The 23,785-nt window shown below is 41.9% G+C and overlaps 1 protein-coding gene across 4 annotated transcripts in view; it reads right to left on the bottom strand.

The window, feature by feature from the left end:
• Window positions 1–23,785, bottom strand: part of LOC109407940 (probable cytochrome P450 301a1, mitochondrial) — an 88,548-nt gene that overhangs the window by 36,560 nt on the left and 28,203 nt on the right. Inside the window, exon 1 of one of the 4 annotated variants that reach the window (XM_062853349.1) lies at window positions 19,833–20,506. The exons of the other annotated variants lie outside the window; for them this stretch is intronic. The gene's annotated coding sequence lies outside the window, so the exon portion shown is untranslated. Of the gene's footprint in view, window positions 1–19,832; window positions 20,507–23,785 lie in introns of those variants that run through there. 4 annotated transcript variants of the gene reach the window in all.

Below are 23,785 nucleotides of genomic sequence, written 5' to 3'. Positions count from 1 at the left end.
TCCAAAAAATCCACTTTGTTGACCCAGTCTAATAAACATACATAACAATATAATAAGGGCCCATATAGCCGAGGCGGTAAACGCACGGGTATTCAGCATGACCATGCTGAGGGTGACGGGTTCGATTCCCGGTCGGTCCAGGATCTTTTCGTAAAGGAAATTTCCTTGACTTCCTTGGGCATAGAGTATCTTCGTGCCTGCCACACAATATACACATGCAAAATGGTCATTGGCAGAGGAAGCTCTCAGTTAATAACTGTGGAAGTGCTCATAGAACACTAAGCTGAGAAGCAGGCTTTGTCCCAGGTGGGCGTTACGCCAAGAAGAGAGAGAGAACAATATAGTGTTCATAGAATAAATCTGAAAGATCTCACCAAGTGCCATTTCATCGGAGATTGTATCCAATCCACATCTTGATTCCTTTCCATTAAGCGCTTAACACTCCCGGCATGGAATCTTCACAACCTGGATGTGCAAACACAAGTCTCCTCAAAGTAATTTTTGGTTCAATTCTACGAAACGTCCAATGACTTTTAATGCATAGTGGAAATCATTTCTATATAAATCTCCAGATGAAAGTTCTACACAACGTATTTACTTTATCATAGCACAATTTTAAATTGTCTGCTCAATTTCAAATGTTTCGCATTCGGGTGTAGTATCACCTCAATTACATGTAAACGAAATTCAACCACCGGTCAAACTGCTACAAGTTTTACAAGTGTGGCTAAGAAATTTCACGGAAAATTCCGTGACGATTAATTCACCACGGAACAAATCAGACCCACGTATTCATCATTTCTTTAGTACCAGTAAGTAAAGCTTAAGCAATAGTACCTTAAGAGGCGTTACGAAAGCGTTACGGAGGTGTTTTGTGGGGCTTTGGAGCCCCTCAGGTGCGTTACATGGGGTCTAAGGAGGATTTTGGAGGCATTTCAGCACCTTTCATAGCCTCTTCGGTGGGATTCAGAGGCGTTACGGAAGCGTTACGGAGGAGTTTTCAGGGATTTAAGGGGAATTTTGAAGGCATTTCAGGAAATTTCAGAGCAGATTATGAATTACCTTAAAACGCCCCTCAAACCTTTTGCAACGCCCTTTAAAGGCTCCCGAGATCCCTTGAATTGCCCCTAAAGCCTCTTGGAACGCCCCTGAAACCCACTTAATACTATTGCAATACCCCAGAATTCCCCGTAATCCCATAAAAACACCAAAAAATCTTGACAAAACACCCTTAAAAGGCTCCTCAAATCCCCCGAAACAACCCCTTAAAACGCCCCTGAAGCCACTTGGAACCCCCTTCTTGGGCTCTCTGGGAACTTTCTGGAAACCCCCCTAGCCCCACCGCAACTGCCCAGGAGCAAGACTTGTTCTCGCGAACTAGATTCTCTCATTAAAAGCCAAACCTCATTTATGCATAAATTTCCCTCTTTTTATGCCTTTTTCAATTTATGCATATTTTTAATTTATGAAGTCCCAGCTATGTGCATAAAAAGAGGTTCCAGTGTATTAGCAATTTAAACGCCAACTAAATCTAACAGCTGTTGTGTAGCATTTCAAATGCACGATATTTTATGGTTGACAAGCATCACAACTGCTTCATTATTGCCATAAAACTGCTGAGAGAAATGATTCAACTTTTCAATTTCTGTGCCACGGCTGTAGGAGCCATTTTAATTCAGATGCTCTATTCGCATTTCATAGTAGCAACGAAACAAATTAATAAGAGAACAAATGTAAAATAATGCTCATGGTTGGTTTCTTATGACATCGTGTATTATCTGGTTGGTTTAACTACCAGCACTTATTTGAGTCGCTGTCCAGGGCACAGCAAAATAACTGCCAGTGTGGTACTCAAGCCTTTAATAGATCAAAAAAATCAACGCACATTATCTGATCATTTTTAGCTTATCCTGTAGCGCGGTTCAGCATCATCACCAACCAAAGGATCGAGGGATCGAATCCCAATTTCAGCGGGATCAGCAAAAAAAACAACTGTAAAACAAAAACAACAGCCTCAAAAAGTTGCACAGGAGTGTAAATAAATAGAGAAAGTGGAGAATATGAAGCGACTGAAATAAGCAGGGGAAAATATTTTTGTTTTTATTTTTGATAATTTGGGGATAGGAAGGATAAGCATTTAATCAGCCGTATATTGGGCCAAAACTATCACTTATGGTGCATATACGGCAGATTAGCATTTAATACCTGCATTAGGGGCACATATAGTACTAAAAAATGCAAATTTAACTGGTTATTGGTTGTCTGGGTAGCAATCGTCATTTTGTATTCCATATGTAAATTCACCGATACGAGACGGCGAGAAAAAACGTGACAAAAAAAATCAAAACACGACCGTTCGCACGCGCAGCCTGCTACAATATTTTTTGAATACTGACCCTTTCTTTTAGCACAGAAAAGTTTATTATCAATCAGAAAATTTATGCCGTATTAGGGTCTTGTACCATTTGTGCAGGTGTACCTATTTTGGACACTTGCCTCTATAATTAAGCCAATTTCAAACCGATTGATTTGAGTTTTTGTATAGAGTTAGATACTGTACATACGTGCCTAATTATATACAAAAATTCAAATCAATCCGTTTGAAATTGACTTAATTATAGAGGCAAGTGCCCAAAATAGGTACACCTGCCCAAATGGTACAAGACCCTATTTTAATTGAATTCCAATCCAAACTTACCAAATTATCGTTATCCTAGTAATACAAAATGAGCTGATTTTCATCTGAATAAACGTCGCTATTGCCACGGCAATCTTCGATTAAGGACAAGGTATTTTGAGTACATAGCTCAAAATTTCTAGAGCACAATTTAATGCAACATTTCAAATTGCAAGGAATCATAGCTTACGAAGCAATTTAAACTGTTAAGTGAGTTTCCTTTGTAAATGCAAAATTGTCCTTTCGTTAGAAAACCTATCAGAAAATCTTTCGTTTGCATTAACTCCTTGCCCACTGTTCTGCCATTCCGACAGGAAGCCTGCGGGCGAACCATGCTCTTACAATTCCTGCCGAGTTTGGAGCCTTCGAGAAACACTTTCGGCATTATTATTTCACCAAAATACAGATAACGTAGGTACTGCGACATTATGAATGCTAGGACCTATCGTGACGCGAGCATTGACTCTGGTCATTAACCTTCCGTAACTCGCGCGGTTGACTACCTGCGTCAGCACTACGCTAATGCTGAGTACAAAAAGCGAGATTTTTTCAACGTGTTGTACAAAATACAACAGCGCGATCGCTCGTGGGTTAACAGATGATGGTCGAACTGCACCCAAAACTCTGCGTCGTCAACAACGTACGATGTTGGAAACCGCGATGGTAGCACCTAGATCGACTGAAACTTCCGGAAGTTGCCTCAGCATATACGTAAAATCACAAGGCAGCGTGGCCAGTAGACATGTGTGCCAACTATATTTTGCTGGACGCCGACGGCATGAGGGCCATTTGGGGTGATACACAAATTATGTCACGCTTAAATCGACCTTTTTGAAAACCCCCTCTCCCCATGTCATGCTTTTTGTATTGGACTTCATAATTTTTTTGCATGAGTCGTCACATTCTCCAAACCCCCACCCTTTTGGCAGCGACGTCGTGAACCAGCGTGACCAAAATTTGACATTGGCGAAGTTTCCAATACGCTCTAAAATTTACAGTCTGAACTTTTTCAAGTCCATAGAAGACATAAATTATAGGGCACTGCATGAAATTCTCTCCTTCTCTTTTACTCTTACAGATTTGAAAGATTCTACCCCATTACCCCGAATGCCACTACCCCGAACGCCATTACCCCGAACGCCACTACCCCGAAAGCCATTACCCCGAATGGGCCATTACCCCGAAAGCCGTTACCCCGAATGGGTCATTACCCCGAATGCCACTACCCCGAATAGGCCGCTACCCCGAACGCCATTACCCCGAAAGCATATTTTTAAATGAGTTATTCTGATGATGGTTTATATATATTTTTCGCAAAGGACATTGAAAAAGAAGCCATTGTTGAAAGAAGAAATAATTCAATAACATTACTGACAGCTTCAGTGGCGTATCCAGAAATCCGGTCAATGATACCTTTCGAATGATTTGTTCTGGCTTGCAGTCTTAATAATTGGCCTACGAATTTATTTTCTTGGCTCCAACGTTTCGATCCCAATTTGGATCTTCATCAGGGATAAAGAATTGTTCGTAGCTGTCCCTGATGAAGATCCAAATTGGGATCGAAACGTTGGAGCCAAGAAAATAAATTCGTAGGCCAATTATTAAGACTGCAAGCCAGAACAAATCATTCGAAATAATCTTCACAGTCGAAAATCGCAAGGTCAATGATACCTTTTTTGATTTGACACATACATTTTGTAAATTGTAATGGGCAATTGTATTCATAGTTTGAAAATAGCGGCGCAGCCGAAAATTGTTTTCGTCGCGCTTTATATTGAAAATTTGTTCCACCAATTAAACAAACACACCCCCCCGCCCCAGGGCTACGCCAGTGGACAGCTTCAATACTAGAAGATACTATTTGAAATAATAACCTTAAAACAACATAAAGAAGTTATGCTTACTCTAGCGTGCGCAACTTTTCTTTGGGCTGAAAGTCTCTGTAATAAAGATAAATCAATCAATCAATCAACTTTTTTTCCTCACTCACTGACTCACACGAGAAAGAAACAGATAAAAGAGTGGGCATTTTGCCTCTTCTATCTCGCTTTTTCTTGAGTATATCAAAGAGAATGGGCGAGAAAAAAGAAAAAGCTGCGCATGCAAGTGAATGCGTGTTAGAGCCCTTGCATGAGATAATAACTGTCAGCAAAGGTCCGTTAAATACTGGCTGTCAATACTGGCTCATTAGGCCAAAAAGACATTTTGACAAACTATCACTATGCCAAATGATCATAAGGCTAGATCAAAATAATACCGATCGAAAATTGGCATCGAAAGAACAGCCTATACCTAGAAGAAGGGAAAATCTCTTAAGGAGGAATAGACAGTTTGGTAATCAAACTCTGTAACAGTTGTTGGGGAACTTACTGCGGCCGATGAGGGGAAAAGGTAGCGCTGACGAAACTGGGTTTCTTCGTTACTTCCGGATTGTCATAAAAAACACTAGCGAAGTCGAAATTAATTAGACTGAACAAATTTTCTGTTTTATTAGCGGTAACGAAATTACACTATACAACGAATCAAAATAATGAGTTTATATGTCAACTGAACCGGGGGTGGAAGCTCAGGTAAAATATTATCTCCTGGGCGCCCATTAAAAACACCACCCCCGGCGAAGACTGGCGCTCGAGCCTAGCTATTTAGCACTGTAGTTGGAGGAAATGCCAATGCAGAACCCGTAGCTTCCGGGAAGGTAAGCCCAGCTCCCTGGGTTAGTGGGTTGGTGTCAGGCCCTGCGAGCCAGCCGTAAAAAAGACTAGCACCGGAAAATCAACAAGAGAAGAATGCGAACCGATACCAATGGCGACGACCACAGCGACGAAAAGGGACTTGCGATTGGAAGCTCGGTACGTGGAACTGCAGATCTCTCAACTTCATCGGGAGCACCCGCATACTCGCCGATATACTGAAGGACCGCGGGTTCGGAATCGTAGCGCTGCAGGAGGTGTGTTGGACAGGATCTATGGTGCGAACGTTTAGAGGTAATCATACCATCTACCAGAGTTGCGGCAACAGACGTGAGCTGGGAACAGCTTTTATAGTGATGGGCGACATGCAGAGGCGCGTGATCGGCTGGTGGCCGATCGACGAAAGAATGTGCAGGTTGAGGATCAAGGGCCGATTCTTCAACATTAGCATAATAAACGTGCACAGCCCTCACTCCGGAAGCACTGATGATGACAAAGACGCATTTTACGCGCAGCTCGAACGCGAGTACGACCGCTGCCCAAACCACGACGTCAAGATCATCATAGGGGATCTAAACGCTCAGGTAGGCCAGGAGGAGGAATTCAGACCGACGATTGGAAAGTTCAGCGCCCACCAGCTGACGAACGAAAATGGCCTACGCCTCATCGATTTCGCCGCCTCCAAGAACATGGCCATTCGTAGCACCTTCTTCCAGCACAGTCTCCCGTATCGTTACACCTGGAGATCACCACAACAAACGGAATCGCAAATCGACCACGTTCTGATTGATGGACGGCACTTCTCCGACATTATCGACGTCAGGACCTATCGTGGCGCTAATATCGACTCCGATCACTACCTGGTGATGGTTAAACTGCGCCCAAAACTCTCCGTTATTAACAATGTACATTACCGGCGGCCGCCCCGGTACGATCTAGAGCGACTGAAGCAACCGAATGTCGCCACCGCATACGCGCAGAATCTCGAGGCAGCGTTGCCGGACGAGGGTGTGCTCGATGTGGCCCCTCTAGAGGACTGCTGGAGTACAATCAAAGCAGCCATCAACAACGCAGCTGAGAGCACTATCGGGTACGTAGAACGGAGTCGACGAAACGATTGGTTCGACGAGGAGTGCAGAGCGGTTCTGGTGGAGAAGGATGCAGCGCGGGCGGTAATGCTGCAGCATGGAACCCGACAGAATGTGGAGCGATACAGACAGAAGCGGAAGCAGCAGACCCGTCTCTTCCGGGAGAAAAAGCGCCGCCTGGAAGAAGCGGAGTGCGAGGAAATGGAACTGCTGTGCCGTTCACAGGAAACACGCAAGTTCTACCAGAAGCTCAACGCATCCCGCAAAGGCTACGTGCCGCAAGCCGAAATCTGCAGGGATAAGGACGGGAGCCTCCTGACGGACAAACGTGAGGTGATCGAAAGGTGGAAGCAGCACTTCGACGAGCACCTGAATGGCGAAGAGAATGTAGGCACGGAGGACCAAGGCAGCGGAGGAAATGACTATGTTGGTGCAGCAGAGGACGGGAACGAACCAACTCCCACGCTGAGGGAAGTTAAAGATGCCATCCACCAGCTCAAAAACAACAAAGCGGCTGGTAAGGACGGTATCGCAGCGGAACTCATCAAGATGGGCCTGGAAAAGTTGGCCACCTGTCTGCACCAGTTAGTAGTCAAGATCTGGGAAACCGAACAGCTACCGGAGGAGTGGAAGGAAGGGATAATCTGTCCCATCCACAAGAAAGGCGACAAGTTAATGTGTGAGAACTTTCGAGCGATCACCGTTTTGAATGCCGCCTACAAAGTACTATCCCAGATCATCTTCCGTCGTCTTTCACCTAAAGTAAATGAGTTCGTGGGAAGTTACCAAGCCGGTTTCATCGACGGCCGGTCGACAACGGACCAGATCTTCACCGTACGGCAAATCCTCCAGAAATGCCGTGAATACCAGGTCCCAACGCATCACCTGTTCATCGACTTCAAAGCGGCATACGACAGTATCGACCGCACAGAGCTATGGAAAATTATGGACGAGAACAGCTTTCCCGGGAAGCTGACTAGACTGATAAGAGCAACGATGGACGGTGTGCAGAACAGCGTAAGGATTTCGGGTGAACTATCCAGTTCATTTGAATCTCGACGGGGACTACGACAAGGTGATGGACTTTCCTGCCTACTATTCAACATCGCCCTGGAAGGTGTTATGCGACGAGCCGGGCTCAACAGCCGGGGTACGATCTTCACGAAATCCAGCCAATTTGTATGTTTTGCGGATGACATGGATATTATTGCTAGGACATTTGGAACGGTGGCAGAACAGTACACCCGCCTGAAACGTGAAGCAGCAAAGGTCGGACTGGTGGTGAATGCGGCTAAGACAAAGTACATGCTGGTAGGTGGTACTGAGCGAGACAGGACAAGCCTTGGCAGCAATGTTACGATAGACGGGGATACTTTCGAGGTGGTAGAAGAATTCGTCTACCTCGGTTCCTTGCTAACGGCTGACAATAACGTGAGCCGTGAAATACGAAGGCGCATCATCAGTGGAAGTCGTGCCTATTATGGGCTCCAGAAGAAACTGCGGTCAAAAAAGATTCACCCCCGCACCAAATGTACCATGTACAAGACGTTAATAAGACCGGTGGTTCTCTACGGGCACGAGACGTGGACGATGCTCGAGGAGGACATGCAAGCACTCGGAGTTTTCGAGCGACGGGTGCTAAGGACGATCTTCGGCGGCGTGCAGGAGAACGGTGTGTGGCGGAGAAGGATGAACCACGAGCTCGCTGCACTTTATGGCGAACCCAGCATCCAGAAGGTGGCCAAAGCCGGAAGGATACGGTGGGCAGGGCATGTTGCAAGAATGCCGGACAACAACCCTGCAAAGTTGGTGTTTGCTAACCATCCGGTTGGTACAAGAAGGCGTGGAGCGCAGAGAGCACGATGGGCGGACCAGGTGGAGCGTGATCTGGCGAGTGTTGGGCGTGACCGACGTTGGAGAGCTGCAGCTGCAAATCGAGTATTATGGCGGCAAATTGTTGATTCAGTATTATCATGAATTTGATGTTAACTAAATAAATGAATGTCAACTGAACCGCTACACTCCAGCATAGCCATGAACATTGAGGCCGTATAAATTATAGATCGACTGAAAAGCAGGCTTCAGAAGAACAGTCTATTCCCAAGAGAAAAAAAAAATATCGAACTAATTTGGCCGCCAGTTAATTTTCAAAAACTTAATTTGAAAGAACAGCCTATTATTCAAAGAAGAACAAATCCACTATGGAGCTAGTAGTTCGTCTGTAAATAAACTATATAACACTCAAACTCGAAAGAACAGAGGAAGGAAAAATGTCTAGATAAATTAACAGGCTGCCAAACAACTCTGCAACAGTTCATGGTTGGATACTGCAAACTCAAAAGAACAGCTTATTTTTTAAAGAAGGCAAACATTTGAATAAGTTCAGTTTGACCACTATAGGGAAGGGTGGAGAAGAGTACACTGAAGTTTTTTTACGACGGCAATGGTACCGCGTAAAAAACCGCGTTATTTCGAAATCCGTCGTAAGAAAACCGCGTTATTTCAAAAAACGTCGTAAAAAAAGCCAAGTCACGGTAGATGTGGTACTGACTATTTTACGCGTGTTTTTAAAAAATAGCGGATTTTTTTACGACGGTTTTTGAAATAACGTGTTTTTTTTACGACGGTTTTTTGAAATAACGCGGTTTTTTAGGACGGACCGCGTAAAAAAAAAAACGCGTAAAAAAACTTCAGTGTATTCATTCGGAGTTGTGGCTTTCGGGGTAATGACCCATTCGGGGTAGTGGCTTTCGGGGTAATGGCCTATTCGGGTTAATGGCTTTCTGGGTAATGGCTTTCGGGGTAATGACCCATTCGGGGTAGTGGCTTTCGGGGTAATGGCATTCGGGGTAATGGCGTTCGGGGTAGTGGGGTGGAGCCGATTTGAAAACAACATGGCCAAGAAACGTCAAACTCCCATACAAAATCAAAACAATGCAGTGCCCTTTAAGTGACTTTTCGGGTTTCCACAATCTATCGCCCTTACGGGTGGATTTCCTAAAGTTTTTCACCGTACGAACACGTCGAACCTTTGGGCAAATGCAGCAGTGAAAGAACCAGGTAAATCCGTTGGCCCCTTTCCAAGCCTATTCGTGACATACAAACACCATTTTTATTTATATAGATTGTAACAATACCCGTATCCTTAGTGTAGTGTACACTCCCGATCAAAAGTTTGGGGTCACCCCCTCAAAAACATGTCATTTTTTTAGGCCCATATCTTCGCCAATTTGCGTCCGATTTCAAAACCCTAGGTTTCATTCAAAAGATAATAAGTCAAAGAAACATTGAACATGATTTAAAAGAAACTTTTTCAAAAAATTTTGTATGTAAACTTAACCCAAAATTGCCAAATTTTCTAAAAAATGAATATAAACTTACGGCAGTGTCGCTGGAAGTTGGGTCGACCAAATTTTAAGATGAGAGCGGTAATATAACCCATTTTCTATTAGCTTTCAACTGCTTTTTACAGAACTTAGCTAAAAAATCTTGAAAAAAAAAACGATATTAAGTAAATTAATCCTTGATGTCATCGGCCAAAAGTTTGGGGTCACTATCGTAAAACATGGAAAAGTGATTTGTTGATATCTTTGTCATCTTTCATTCAATTTTAATTCTTCTTGGCTTTTTTGAAACAAAATGAATGATACTTACTGCATAGACATTGAACCACACATATTTGTTGAAATTTACATACTAAAACTTAACGTAAAGTTGCCTCATTTTTTGAAGTGTGGTGAAATGATTTAACTTTACATAACAATTTTATATACAAAAATCGTTAAATACGTTAAGTTAAAGACATCAAACGTAAATTTAGTTAATTATCTTTGAAATGAGCCAAAAGGAATTAAAATTGAACTATAGATGACGAAGATATCACCAAATCAGTTTTCCATGTTTTACGAAAGTGATCCCAAACTTTTGGCAGATACATCATATAGAGGGGTGACCCCAAACTTTTGGTCGATGACATGGAGAGTTAATTTACTTAAAAACTTCTTTTCTAGATTTTTTAGCTAAGTTCTGTAAAAAGCAGTTAAAAGCTAATAGAAAATGGGTCATATTACCGCTCTCATCTTAAAATTTGGTCGACCCAATTTCAATTTCGACACTGCCGCCGTAAGTTTATATTCATTTTTTAGAAAATTTGGCAACTTTGGGTTAAGTTTACATACAATTTTTTTTGAAAAAGTTTCTTTTAAATCATGTTCAAAGTTTCTTTGACTTATTATCTTTTGAATGAAACCTAGGGTTTTGAAATCGGACGCTAATTGGCGGAGATATGGGCCTTAAAAAAGACATGTTTTTGAGGGGGTGACCCCAAACTTTTGATCGGGAGTGTATGTCGCCTTATTCCATTGCCATTGAGGGGCATCAAAATTTCGATATTAATGCAGTTTTTGTTTTGTTTTTTAAAAAGGTTGAGAAATTATCAAAGCTTTCAAATTTGATAATGAGGTCACAATATTTAAACAAAGCCATCCCCGAAGAAATTCCAGAATGAACCTTGAAGGAACAGCAGGAGGAATCCCTGAAGGAACTCCCAGTGGGATATCTACATCAACTCATGGAGAAATCCCTGCAGGGACTGCTGTATGAGACCCTGAAGGAACTTTTTGGAGAAATTTTTAATTGAAAGACATAATATTGCTAACTGCCAAATTGAGAGATGAATTTGTGAAACAAATACGTTCTGGTGAGATTCACACCCAAGACTCCGTGTTCGCTAGACCGGCGCTTTATCCTACTAAGCCACTAAGCAAATAATGATTCTGCGGAGTAGATAGCTAACCTGACTCCGAGTCCACACCATGAACAACCTCTTTTTCTCAAATCCACCTTTCTTCCGGCTTAGATGCCAATCCACAACACACTCGCGTTTGTGCCTAATAACTACAAGTGAGAGCGAATTGTTTTTCTAAAGCCGAGACCTACTCTCGCACTGCACATACCTAGCCACCAAGCAGTCTGTTTGTTGGTGTATAATTTAGTATGCATCAAGACAAGGCCGTGCGCAAAGGGGAAGGGGGGAGTAGGGTTTTTTAACCCAACTCCTCTTTTGCGTTACGTGTTATGTGAATTAGTTGGTTAAAGCGCCGGTCTGGCGAATACAGAGTCGTAGGTTCAAATCCCACTTGAACGCAATTTTTTTTCCACAAATTCATCTCCCAATTTGACAATTATCAGCATACTACGTCTTCTAATTACAGAATCAGAGGTAGGAATCTCGAAGGAATTTCAGAAGAAATCCACGAAGGAATTCCAGGAAAAATCCTCGAAAAAATTCCAGCGGAATTTTCGGAAGAAATTCGAGAAGAAAACCCGGAAAGGTTTCCAGGAGGAATCATCGACGGATATCCAGGTGGAGTCGTCGAAGGAATTCTAGGAGGAGTTCCCGAAAGAAGTCCGGAAAAGATCTCGAAGGAATCCCTGAAGGAATTCCAGGAATAATTCTTGATCGAATTTCAGGAGGGATCCACGAAAGATTTCCAGCAGGAATCCCCAAACAAATTATGGAAGGAATTCCACGAAAATTTCCTAAAGGAATTTCAGGAGGAATCCCCGGTGGAATTCCGGGAGAAGTCCTGAATGCCGTAGGAATCCCCCAAAAAAATCCTGTAGGAATCCCCGAAGGATTTTCAAGAGGAATCTCTGAAATATTTCCAAGAGAAATCATTGAAAGACTTCCAGAGAAATCACCATAGGATTTTAGGAGTAATCCCCGAAAGATTTCCAGGCGGAATCCCCGAAGACTTTCAAGAAGAATTTTTGATAAAACTTCAGTAGAAACTCCTGAAACAACGCCAGGAGAAATCCTCGAAGTAATTCCAGGAGAAATCCCGAAGGAAGTCCAAAAGGAATCCACGAAAGAATTGGTGGAAGAATTTCAGAAGGAAGGGAAGGCGGACTCCCTATAAGAAGGAGGAGAAGTTCTTGTAGAAATTCCATGAAAAAAAAAACCTAGGGATATGCCTAATTATAATGCTAAAACAATTCTTGAAGGAACTCCTAGAAAACCCCCTGAAGGAACTCCAGCAAGAGTTCCTGAAGAAACTTCCAGAGAAAACTGGAGAACTCTTCATGGCATCCCTGAATCCTGGAAAAAAAATCGAAAGATCTCCAGGAGCGATCTATGGAAGAATCCGCTCAGGAATTTCTCGAGGAATCTGTGAAGAAACTCCAGGAGAATTCTTAGAAGGAACACTCCGATTGATCCCTGATTGAGCTTTTATTAGAAGAAACTTCTGTAAAAAGACACTTCTAGGGAATACCTGAATTTTTCTGAAGGTATCCGCGGATCGTCATGTAAGAATTTCTGAAGGAAACTTTGAAGAGATCCCTGATGGAAATCCTGGAGATTCCCCTGAAGGAACTTCTGGAGGAATCCCTGAAGGAATTGCAGGAAGAATTTCTGAAGAAACATCTGAAAGAATTCCTGAAACTGGAATATCTGAAGGATCTCCTGTAGGAATTCCTGAAGGAATTTCTCGAGAAACTCCTAGACTAATCTCTAAAGGACCTCCAGTAGAAAGGAACTCCTGGAGGCATCGCTAAATTCTTCCAAATCTAAAAGAACCTCTGGAACAACTTCTGGGGAACTACCCTGTTGGAATAATTGGAAGGAACTTCTGAAGAAAACATTGATGAAACCCATGAAGGTATCCGTGAATCCTCCTGGAACTACTGGGAAGATTCCTGATGGAATTTCTGAAACAATACCTGAAAGAACTACTATTCTGCAAGAATTCTCGAAGAAACTCCTGAATGAATCCCTGCAGACACCTCTGTTGGAATACCAGAAGAAACTGCTAGAAAAATCATTTAAAAAAACTCCTGAAAGAATCGCTGAAAAATCTACATGAGACATCCCGAAATAAATCCAGCAGGAATCCCCGAAGGAATTTTAGGAGTGATCCTTACCCAAACAACATTTATTTTGGTTTTATGAGGTTTTGAGAACCGTTGTAAAACCAAGCTGATTTAAATTTCTGCTTTATGGTGATGTTTATAACTTATTTGGCTCATGATGAATTTCAGTAGGAACTCCAAGAGCGAAGTTTCTGGAAGATGTCTAAAGATACTTTACCTCTAGGGCATTCGTCTCTGCACTCTGAAAGAATTCCTAGATGAGTTCTTGAAGAAAATAATGGCAACAAAATTTACTAAAGGAACTCCTATAGAGATCCCTGAAGAAACGCCATGAAAAATCCCTGATTGGAATTCAAGAACGATGGATCTTCTGGAGGAATATCTGAAGGAACTTCTGTCGGATCATCTTAGAGATCGTCTGAATCAAACTCCTAGAGGCATCCCTGAATTCTCCTGGATGAACCTCTGAAGGAACTTCGGGAGAAATCCCTGTCTAAATTTAAGAGAAAACTTTTAACAAGTTTAAGAGAAAACTTTGAAGGAATCCTGTAGGAATCTCCGAAGAAACTCTTGGACTAACCCCTGAAGAAATCCCAGGGAGAATCCTTGAAGAATTTTGTGGAGGCATCACTGAATCCGTCTGGAAGAACCGTTTTTAAGTTATAATTTTTTGAAGAAGAAAACTATGTTTTTTCATACGCCCTATTCAACAGTTAGATAAGGAAAAAGGTTATGGGTTAACACAAAAGTAAATGATTGACGAAATGCAGTGTATAAACAAAATTGAAAAATATCGAATCATAAATAGCATATATATGTACGAATTTTCATGTTTCGGGCTTGAAATGCTCTATATTTATCTCGACTTTTTTGTACAAAGGCCATATCATGAACAGTAGACCATAATTTTGGCTCTGTACCTCTACCTAATTGCGACAAGCCTACATTCTCTTTCGGTAAACGGTTAATTTTTTTTTGTAGCATTCCATTGTCGGATACTCGGCCGAATGGGATTGCGGCGAACGTAAGGACAACAGTTACTCTTCCATTGACCATGGCCACCCAAACTTCAGTCAGTGTGGCAAAACTGGTTTCACAAGCCCGCTACAGCCCGTACAATGCCCATGCATTAATAGGACCATGATGAGCATTACTCGGCCGTCAGTTGTTTGGATACTTTCGCTCTTTTTGCATCCACTTTTCTCGTTAACATCGTGTTGGCCAGCGCGGGCCATCATACAGATAGGTGGTTGAAGCGCAGCGCTCTTCCAAGGTCTTCGAACTCGAACCCCGTCCTGTACGCGATCAATGAGATCCGCCAGCGCCGCGCGCGAGATTTTGACGAGGAACGACTATGCGACAGGGAGGGGATCAATCATTGAATCAAAACCCATTAAACTGGCATGTGTGGCGCGATGAAGCAGTTGGATCAATAGAAATACACTAGAACTCCAATGGCGCTGTAGTCACTTTTCATATTTAATTCAATTAATAACTTTAATTGTAATTATTGATTATTTTTAAGTGTCCAACTGGTAGAGGATCTTTTGTTTTGGTAAACAAAATTTATTTGACACTTCTAGTACCGCTACTGGCGCTGTAAGGGCGAGGCAAACTAGATGTTAGTCACACGAGCAGTCGCGACATTGGAATTCTGTGGCTAGTTATTCTAATGTTGGATCGAAGTCAACACTGAATGTGCATAAGGCGTCCTGCCAATTTAATGCCACAACAACATCAGCAACACCATAAGCGCATGCCCGTGAAGCAATTTAAAGTCAAGGTTGCGGCAAAAAGTGGAAACTGATGTTCCGCTACATAGCCGTTGCTGCATTGCATGCTTAGCGCGAAGTCCGCACGAAAGAGGAACAATAGAATTGCACGTTGATTGATAAAAACCCAGATTAATCCACCTAGTGGTTATAGTGCCTTTCTCGTCAAACATGTACCCATGATCTTTCCTTGGTTGGGATACGACTGGGATTATTTTGCTTCAGAATGTTGGCTTCAGCCTTTTTGGGGAATCGAAAACACTAGTTTATGATTTTTCCGACGTTTCGATCTGTATGGGGCCTTTTCAAGGGTTCAATCAGTCAAGGTTTCCTAGTCATGATGGCCTTGCCTAACTTAAAAATGTCATACGAAAGCTTTGGTATTTATTGAGTCCGATCGGTTTGAAACCGTCGTGATGTGGACAATCTCCTACCTATCGGGCGGTTTAGAATTCGGTCCCTGTTTTTGGAATCTTCTACTATTGTTTGTTTAGCTAGATTCTGTGCTAGGGCCATCATTCCGAAGCATGATCTTTCCGTCGACGTAATGCGAACTGTTCCTGAATTCTGAGAATACCTTATTTAGAAAAGCAATAATTTTAATTAAATTGGGAAATTTATTAGTTGAACATATTCCGACGTTACGTTAAACGTATAGACTGGGCTGGAAAATATCAGAATTTTCAGTTGACTGCTTGAGCACCTTCACTATCACTGAAAACCGATCAACATCAAGACGATAATTACAAGCTAGGATATAACGTCTTTCACAATCACAGATGACTTTACGGCAGGCCTGTTCAACCTTTCGTGGCCGCGGGCCACAAGTGATACTCCATACCAGTCGACGGGCCAGACATTAAATTTCGACATCAAAATTCGAAAGCATGAATGCAACAGCGAAATTTTGTACATCCGATTACCCGTTCTCGCGGCAAATCATAACACTGACATCATTTGGGTCATAAAAATGTGAGCAAGAATTCTTGATTTTTTGCAAAAATCACCCTGAATACTTTTTTTCTGAATTTTGCCGAACTGCAGGTTGCAGCAAACAATTTGCTGAAATTCAGCAAACTTCCCTGATTCGTTCAGTAAACTCTGCTGTTCAGCAGCAACGTTTTTCTGAAATTCAGTAAATTTTGCTGAAATTCTGCTTCAAATTTGGCTGTACCTTTCAAGTTTAAATTTTTTAAATATATGTATTTAAATTTTTTAATCTTTGAAAATTTTTAACAAAACACTCTACCTATTTCGAGTTTAATTATAATATTTAATTTTATTGAAATATGAAATATCTTCAAATATTTCAATCCTTGGGCCAAGTTTCATTCATCGATTCCACGGGCCGTATGTTGGACAGCCCTGCTTTACGGTCTTCGACATAGTTTTTTCTTCACACTTTAGGCTATATTTCATTATCATAGGTTACAAAATTCATGTAAAATTTGACAAAAAATATGCAAGCAAGTGAAATTACCCATACTAAATCCCATAAGAAAATTCCCAGTAGTTTTAGACGGAAAAGAGGATTGAAAAAACTTTCTCTGGGGTTGATGCGATAATTTTCTCATATAACGTTGACCTATCCTATAGTATATTTTTACACCTCAGTGATTTGATGAGATTGCTTTAGTACAGATAAACAGACATATCATTTGTAACATATTGCTATTATATTCATCGTTACGAAAAAATAATCGCCAAATGCTAATCAGGTTGCGTTTCACTGCGGCTTGATGATGGTAGTGAGTAGACGTCAAACGAGCAACAACGATTAATATTTGTTTCAACCGTTGAAAACAAGGACGATGGAGAGTGAGTAGAGTAAGACGTCTGTATGTATGTGGCCTTCGTTCAGTCAAGATTTTGTTTTCTTACACATATTTATCGCTTGCATTGACTTTGTTCATTTTTGAAGTTCCTGCGAAGCACCCTAGGAAGCACCCAATGCTGGTTTTGCATCACTATCGGTAGCCTTTAATGTGGTCTGAGCCTTTTTTCTTGCTAATCGTTCCTCATGGTTTAAAAAAAGACCGCGGTTCGATGTGTCGCATGCACAGGTTTGGTTCTTTTTGGCATTTGGCCACTTCCGGCTGGACACCCTAGATCGGTCCTGGAACACTATCGGTAGCCTTTATAAAGAAGATCTTCGTTCTTGTCTGAGCCTATTTTCTGACTAATCGTTCATCACGTTATTTAAAAAGCCGCTGTTTAATGTGCCACAGGCATGGGTTTTGATACCTACTACATTTGACCACTTCCAGCGGGACACCCGGAACCGGTTCCGGAACTCTATCGGTTGATCCAAATATGATCTGAAACTATTCTCTTTTATTAACCGTTTATCAGGTTGCCTGAAGAGCTTGCGATGTGATGCGTCGCATGTAAGGGGTTGGTTAACTTTTATACTTAGCTATTTCCGGCGTGACATCTGGAACCGGTTCAGTAACACTACCGGTTCCGATATGGTCTGAGAATGTTTCCCTGCCCACTGTTCATCAGGCTATCGAAAAAGCCGCTGTTTGTTGTATCGCATGCATGGGTTTGGTTCACTTTCATATTTAGCCACTTCCCGCGGAATATCCAGAACCGGTTCTGGCACACTACCGGTTCAGATATGGTCCGAGAATATTTTCCTGCCTACTGTTCATCAGGCTATCGAAAAAGCCGCTGTTTGATGTATCGCATGCATGGGTTTGGTTCACTTTCATATTTAGCCAGTTCCGGCGGAACACCCAGAACCGGTTCCGGAATACTACCGGTTCAGATATGGTCTGAGAATGTTTTCCTGCCTACTGTTTATCAGGTTATCGAAAAATCCGCTGTTTGATGTGTCGCATGAAGGGTTTGGTTCACTTTCATATTTGGCCATTTCCGGCGGGTCACCCGGAACCGGTTCCGGAACACTACCGGTTCAGATATGGCCCGAGACTATTTTCCTGTTTACCGTTCATCATGTTTTCGAAAGTGCCGTGGTTTGATGTGTCGCATGAATGGGTTTGTAGCGTTTTCATATCTGGCCCCTTCCTGGGGTACCGGTCCGGAACACCTAAATGGCCATAACTCCGGAACGGCTGGACCGATCCGAACCATTTTCAATAGGAAACAATGGGACCAGATTCCGCGTCGAATGAACCATTGGTCATTAAAATCGGTTGAGGTTTACTGCCAAAAAGTGATGTGAGTTTTTTTTTGTACACACACATACACACACACATACATACACACACACACACATACATACACACACACAGACATCACCTCAATTCGTCGAGCTGAGTTGATTGGTATATGTGACTCGACCCTCCGGGCCTTCGATCAAAAAGTCATTTTTGGAGTGAACATATAGCCTTTCCAGTACACTTAGTGTACGAGAAAGGCAAAAAGGTGAGTGAAACATGTCGGTCATCGTCACCGTGAAGTTGTCGGTGCGTTTATCAGCTGAAGTACAGATGAGTCTGATATAACACGGTGACACCTACTTTACGCTCAGCGTAATTTCGCAGCTGATTCTGTTAATGAAAATTTTTAGTGAATCCTATTAATATTCCAGCTGCCGTAATTTAAGCGTGACCTCCCGTAGGGTAAACAGGTAAATATGCCCTCCTCCTAAGCGGAAACGGCGATGTCTCTTAAAATAGCGCCTTATTCCACCTATTGTCCACTGCATATTGTTGTTCTAAAAGTCAGTGAAGTGTTGCATGCAAACTTTGCCTCTGGATGGGCGGCTATTGAAGCTTAAAACCCAGATTAATCCACCTAGTGGTGATAGTGCCTTTCTCGTCGAATATGTACTAATAATCTTTCCGTCGACGCAATCAATCTTGCCTTAGAGTCAGTGATCAGCCCCAAAATTTGGGGCCCAAATCTCTGTGCTTTGGTAACGGACGAGAAGGAGGAAATGCTCATAACAGCCATCTGAGACAGTACCACCTACGAATTTCTGAATCATGAGAATACTTTATTTAGAAATTCAAGGTCATCATCGATTTGGGGCACTTATTCTGACGTTATGTTCAAAGTATGGGCAGAGCCGAAAGTATCAGACCTTTTAGTTGACTGCTTGATAATCTTTACTGGAGGCTGATTCATACCAAGATGACAATTACTAGCCAGGATTTAACTTTTTGACAGATCATTTTGACAAAGTTTAATCTGCACACTTTATGCTATATTTTGTTATCATTGGTTACAAGATCCATGTAAAATTTGTTATGTAGTAATTTGAATTGCCAATGTTATATCACATTCAAATATAAACCACATTACAGAGCCCGCTCTCCAGTCGCATCAAAATTTTGCGCAGTAATTTTAGACGCAAATAAAGATTTCAAAGAAAGTTCGGGGCTCATACGCTTAAATTTTATTTTTCCATATAACGTTGACCCATCCTACTGAAAATTTATGTCTCAGGAATCTAAATTGTGTGATTTAATGAGATCGCTTTTGTTGGCGAGGCTATCGCCGCCACCGCACCTTATTCCTAATCTACCTTGAACACCGAACACTATCGCACACTCACTACGACAGGTAACAACAATGACTGTCAAATGTAGGTAGAAAGAGGATTAAAACAAAACAAACAACTTAGCTTAACTCCCAAAAGTGATCAGTGGTGTAACAATTATTGATATAGGGTATTTGTACCTATCTTAGTCTCATTAAGGATGTGCAACATGAAAAATCACTCACAGCGCAATGTATACGCTTCAAATTTAATGATACAAACCTTTAACACACGTGCTCACTTCCACTGTTGATCCTACGATGCACTAGAGTGGGATTTATCTTTAATATTTGATTTAATTGCGATCACAAATCGCGAGCCACTCGCACCTATCTTCAGCACACCATAAAATTTCATCTCATCGGTTGGTCTCTTTATTCATCCCAACCGTATGCACAGCACACGTTCACATTTTCTCAGCGTAGAGCATTCTGCACGCACACACCAACGCACTTCCTTTCCCTAGCAAGTGACAGTTTCATTGTGATTGTTTTTCTTTCTCGCAAAGGAGAAGTCACAACAATGTGTGGCGCGACGAATCGTGTATGCTCGCTCGCCACGTTTTGCACTCGCATACATTCACAGATGATTGGCAAATCAGTGCTGCCGAACTGGATGATAGTTCGTAAAGCTTGAGCGGTAGCAGCATGTTTAAATGAAAACCAAACCAAATATTTTGAAAGAAATGGCGTTGGAAAATGAAATTATTGATCGATTTGCGTAGAAGTTTGATTACCAAGATGTTATACTAAGAAACGACCATATTCTGATTGAAAAAACATCGTATTTGTAGTGACCAAATCTCATTCAAATTAACTACTTGTTTATTGATGTCTGGCACCGCTGTGATGCTTGCTTTGGTGCTTCGGCAGAGATGTGCGCCGCGGTTAATACATCACTTTTGGTCGTCGGCGGCGGCGGCGGCGGCGGCGTTAAAAATGAGATTTCAATATTTCGCTCTTTTACATCTCATACATATAGCGAAACATTTTAACAAATTATACTTTGCATATAATACTTATGACACACATGTGATACAAGAACCACTGTACAATTGTGGTTGAAATGAGTGCCATACTGAAAATTCTTTCAGTTCAAGTCAGTCTTGTCAGAATTTTTTTGACACTGCGTACCGTTGTACAGGAATCACACTCGTATCACATGTCTGTCTGGGGTATAAGAATGTAAATACACTAAAAGCACAGAGAAACAGACGTAACACTTAAGAACAAATTTCATTAATTCCATCGTCAGGAAAACGATATCGTCCAATGTTAAATATACTGTGCTTGGCCGGACCACCACTAGGTGGTGGTAGTGAGCAAACGTCAAACAGAAGCAAAAACGATGCTAGCGCCGCGAGTGGTTAATTGACCACATTCCGAATATTTGAATCAACCGTTGAAAAGGTGATCGATGGGAAGCGAGCAGAGTGTGGCGTCTGTTTCTCTGTGCTAAAACCTCAATTTATGCATGTTATTTTTATGCACTTAATATTTAATAGAAATTTAAATAGAATATTTAATAATGACGGTAACTATTGCAACGGCGGCTAAAGGGTGTTTATAAGGATGAGCAAATGGAAGTCCCAGGGGAGTTTCAGGGGTTTCCGCGGGGTACCAGGAGATCTCCGGGGGGTTTTCGGGGGTCTGAGGGGGTTTTCGAAAGCATTGCAGAGAGTTTTAGAGGATTTTCGACGGGGTTTGGAGGCGTTACAGGTACGTTTTCGGAGGTTTCCGAGGATCTCACGTGCGTTAAATGGGGTGCAAGTGGGTCTTAGATGGATTCGGAGGCGTTAGGCAGGCGTTTTCGGGGGTTCAGATGCGTTACATTGGGTCCGAGGGGATTTTAGAGGGATTTTGGAGGCATTTCAGGAAGTTTCAGAGCATTTTTGGCGGGACTCAGAGGCCTTACGGAGGCGTTTTCGGGGGTTTCGGAGCGTCTTATTAAGAGGAATTTTGGGGTTTGGAATTCAGAGGCGTTACGGAAGCGTTACGGAGGAGATTTCGGGGGTTTTGGAGCGTCGCAGGTGCGTTACATGGGGTCCGAGGCAGTTTAAGGGGGTTTTTGGAGCCATTTCAGGAAGTTTCAGAGCATTTTCGGCGGAATTCAGAAGCGTTACGGAAGCGTTACGGAGGAGTTTTCAACGGTTTCGGAGCGTCGCAGGTGCGTTACATGGGGTCCGAGGGGGTTTTAGGGAGATTTTCGAGGCATTTCAGGAAGTTTCAGAGCATTTTCGGCGGGATTCAGAGGCGTTACGGAAGCGTTATGGAGGAGTTTTTTTTTATGCACAAATTTCCTTCATTTTATGCCTTTTTAAATTTATGCACCCCCAGCCATGTGCATAAATTGAGATTTTAGTGTAGTAACTTGTAATTGCGCACTCGTATATAGTGCGGCAGACAATTGAACGTTCCATAATAAATAAAAAAAATCCATAAGGCGCAGTCCACAAATTACGTAACGCTCTTGGGGGAGGGGGGAGTATGGTCAAGCGTTACGGCCCATACAAAAATTTTTGGATTTCCATACAAAATAGCGTTACGGAGGGGGAGGGGGGTCGCAAAAATATCAATTTTAGCGTTACGTAATAAATGGATGCTGCCTAAATAATTCTTAAGTTATGGCATGGATTGAATTATTAGGACCTGAATTCTTCAGATTTCAAGCTTTCAGGAACTTTTATAAGATTATTTCTACGATGATTATAAAAAACTTATAATAAATCGGAGAAAAATTGGGTTGATTTTGAAATTCCTCACATTTTGTATGTAATGAAAGGCGAAAAATTTGAAACCTCATTTACTCGAAAGTGGGTTTTTGTCACTTACACCCCTTTGCTTCTAACCCCCTCAATTAAAAACGAACGTCGTTATGACGTCACACGGGGAAAAGCATGCATGCTGCCATTGCATGCTTTATACACCTTGTGTGAAGAATATGATATTTGCTAGGATTTTTTTATGATGATATATAAGTCACTAGAAAGTAACTAAAATCTCAACAGGATCATTGAACGAAATATTTTGTTTATTCGGCAATGAATGACATGCATTCATTTTGGGAGCGTTTAAACTTAAATCGATTATTCTCTGAAGATTATTGAAAAAATTCTAAGTTCGGCGGCGTAATGAGTTTTAAGCTGGCGGCGTGCTAGAAAATCAAAACATCCGGCGGCGTGAAGTAATAAATCTCGACGGCGCACATCTCTAGTCTTTGAGACAAAATGAGATGAATATAGGTACTAGGCCGAAGAAGGGGGCTTTTACCCTAGTGCTTATAGCTATTGGTTCTAATCATAAATTTAGGTTCTAATTCTTAACGTCTGGCTAGGTAAAAGGATGATTATTTAAATTAACTTAAATCTAATTGAATTGTCCTTAAATCTAGCTAGAAAATTGTGTGCTATGAAAGCTTATCCTATCTGCATAGTTCGAACTAATTTCAACAACTAAAACTAATTTAACATATATATACAATTGCTATTTCTCAGGAATATTATAATCTACCGTTTACTACACCGAGACTCCTGTGTTTTTATTGACGGTGATTATAATCGCGGAAAACAACCCCTTCAGTACCAGCGCAGTTGGCCCCATTGCCAACAGCTTTAGTTTTTCTTAGGTTTTTGGTTCTCTTACACATATCCATCGCTTGCATTGATTTAGTTCACTTTCGTAATTCCGCTGAAGCACCCAACGCTGCTTCTGCAACACCACCGGTAGCCTCTTATGTAGTCTCAGTCTATTTTGTGTTGCTTACGAGACTCCCGGAAATGATTCCGGAACACTACCTTATGTTCACTAGTTTATGAAAACTGCTAATCAAATTACCCAGATTTAGAAACACTACCGGTGGTAACTTCTGTGGACTGTGCCTATTTTCTTATTATCCACGCATCAGGTTACTGACAAAAAAGCGATTTGATACCGCAAGCATGGGTTTGATCCACTTTTATATATTCCATTTCCAGTGGGACACTCTTAACCGGTTCCGGAAAATTTACATGGTTCATTTTTACATTTGACCAATTTCGGCAGGACACCTAAAACCGGTTGTGGAACGTAGTCTCAGCTCATTTTCTTAATAACCGTTCATCAGCATATCGAAAAACCCGCGATTTGATGAAGCGCATGCATGGAGCTCGGTTCCCTTCTACATTTGACCACATCCGG

Source organism: Aedes albopictus, chromosome 2 (genome assembly GCF_035046485.1).
Source record: "Aedes albopictus strain Foshan chromosome 2, AalbF5, whole genome shotgun sequence".
Classification (NCBI taxonomy): domain Eukaryota; kingdom Metazoa; phylum Arthropoda; class Insecta; order Diptera; family Culicidae; genus Aedes; species Aedes albopictus.
Note: the sequence above shows the minus strand (reverse complement) of the source record. Positions and strands in the feature narration are given on the sequence as shown.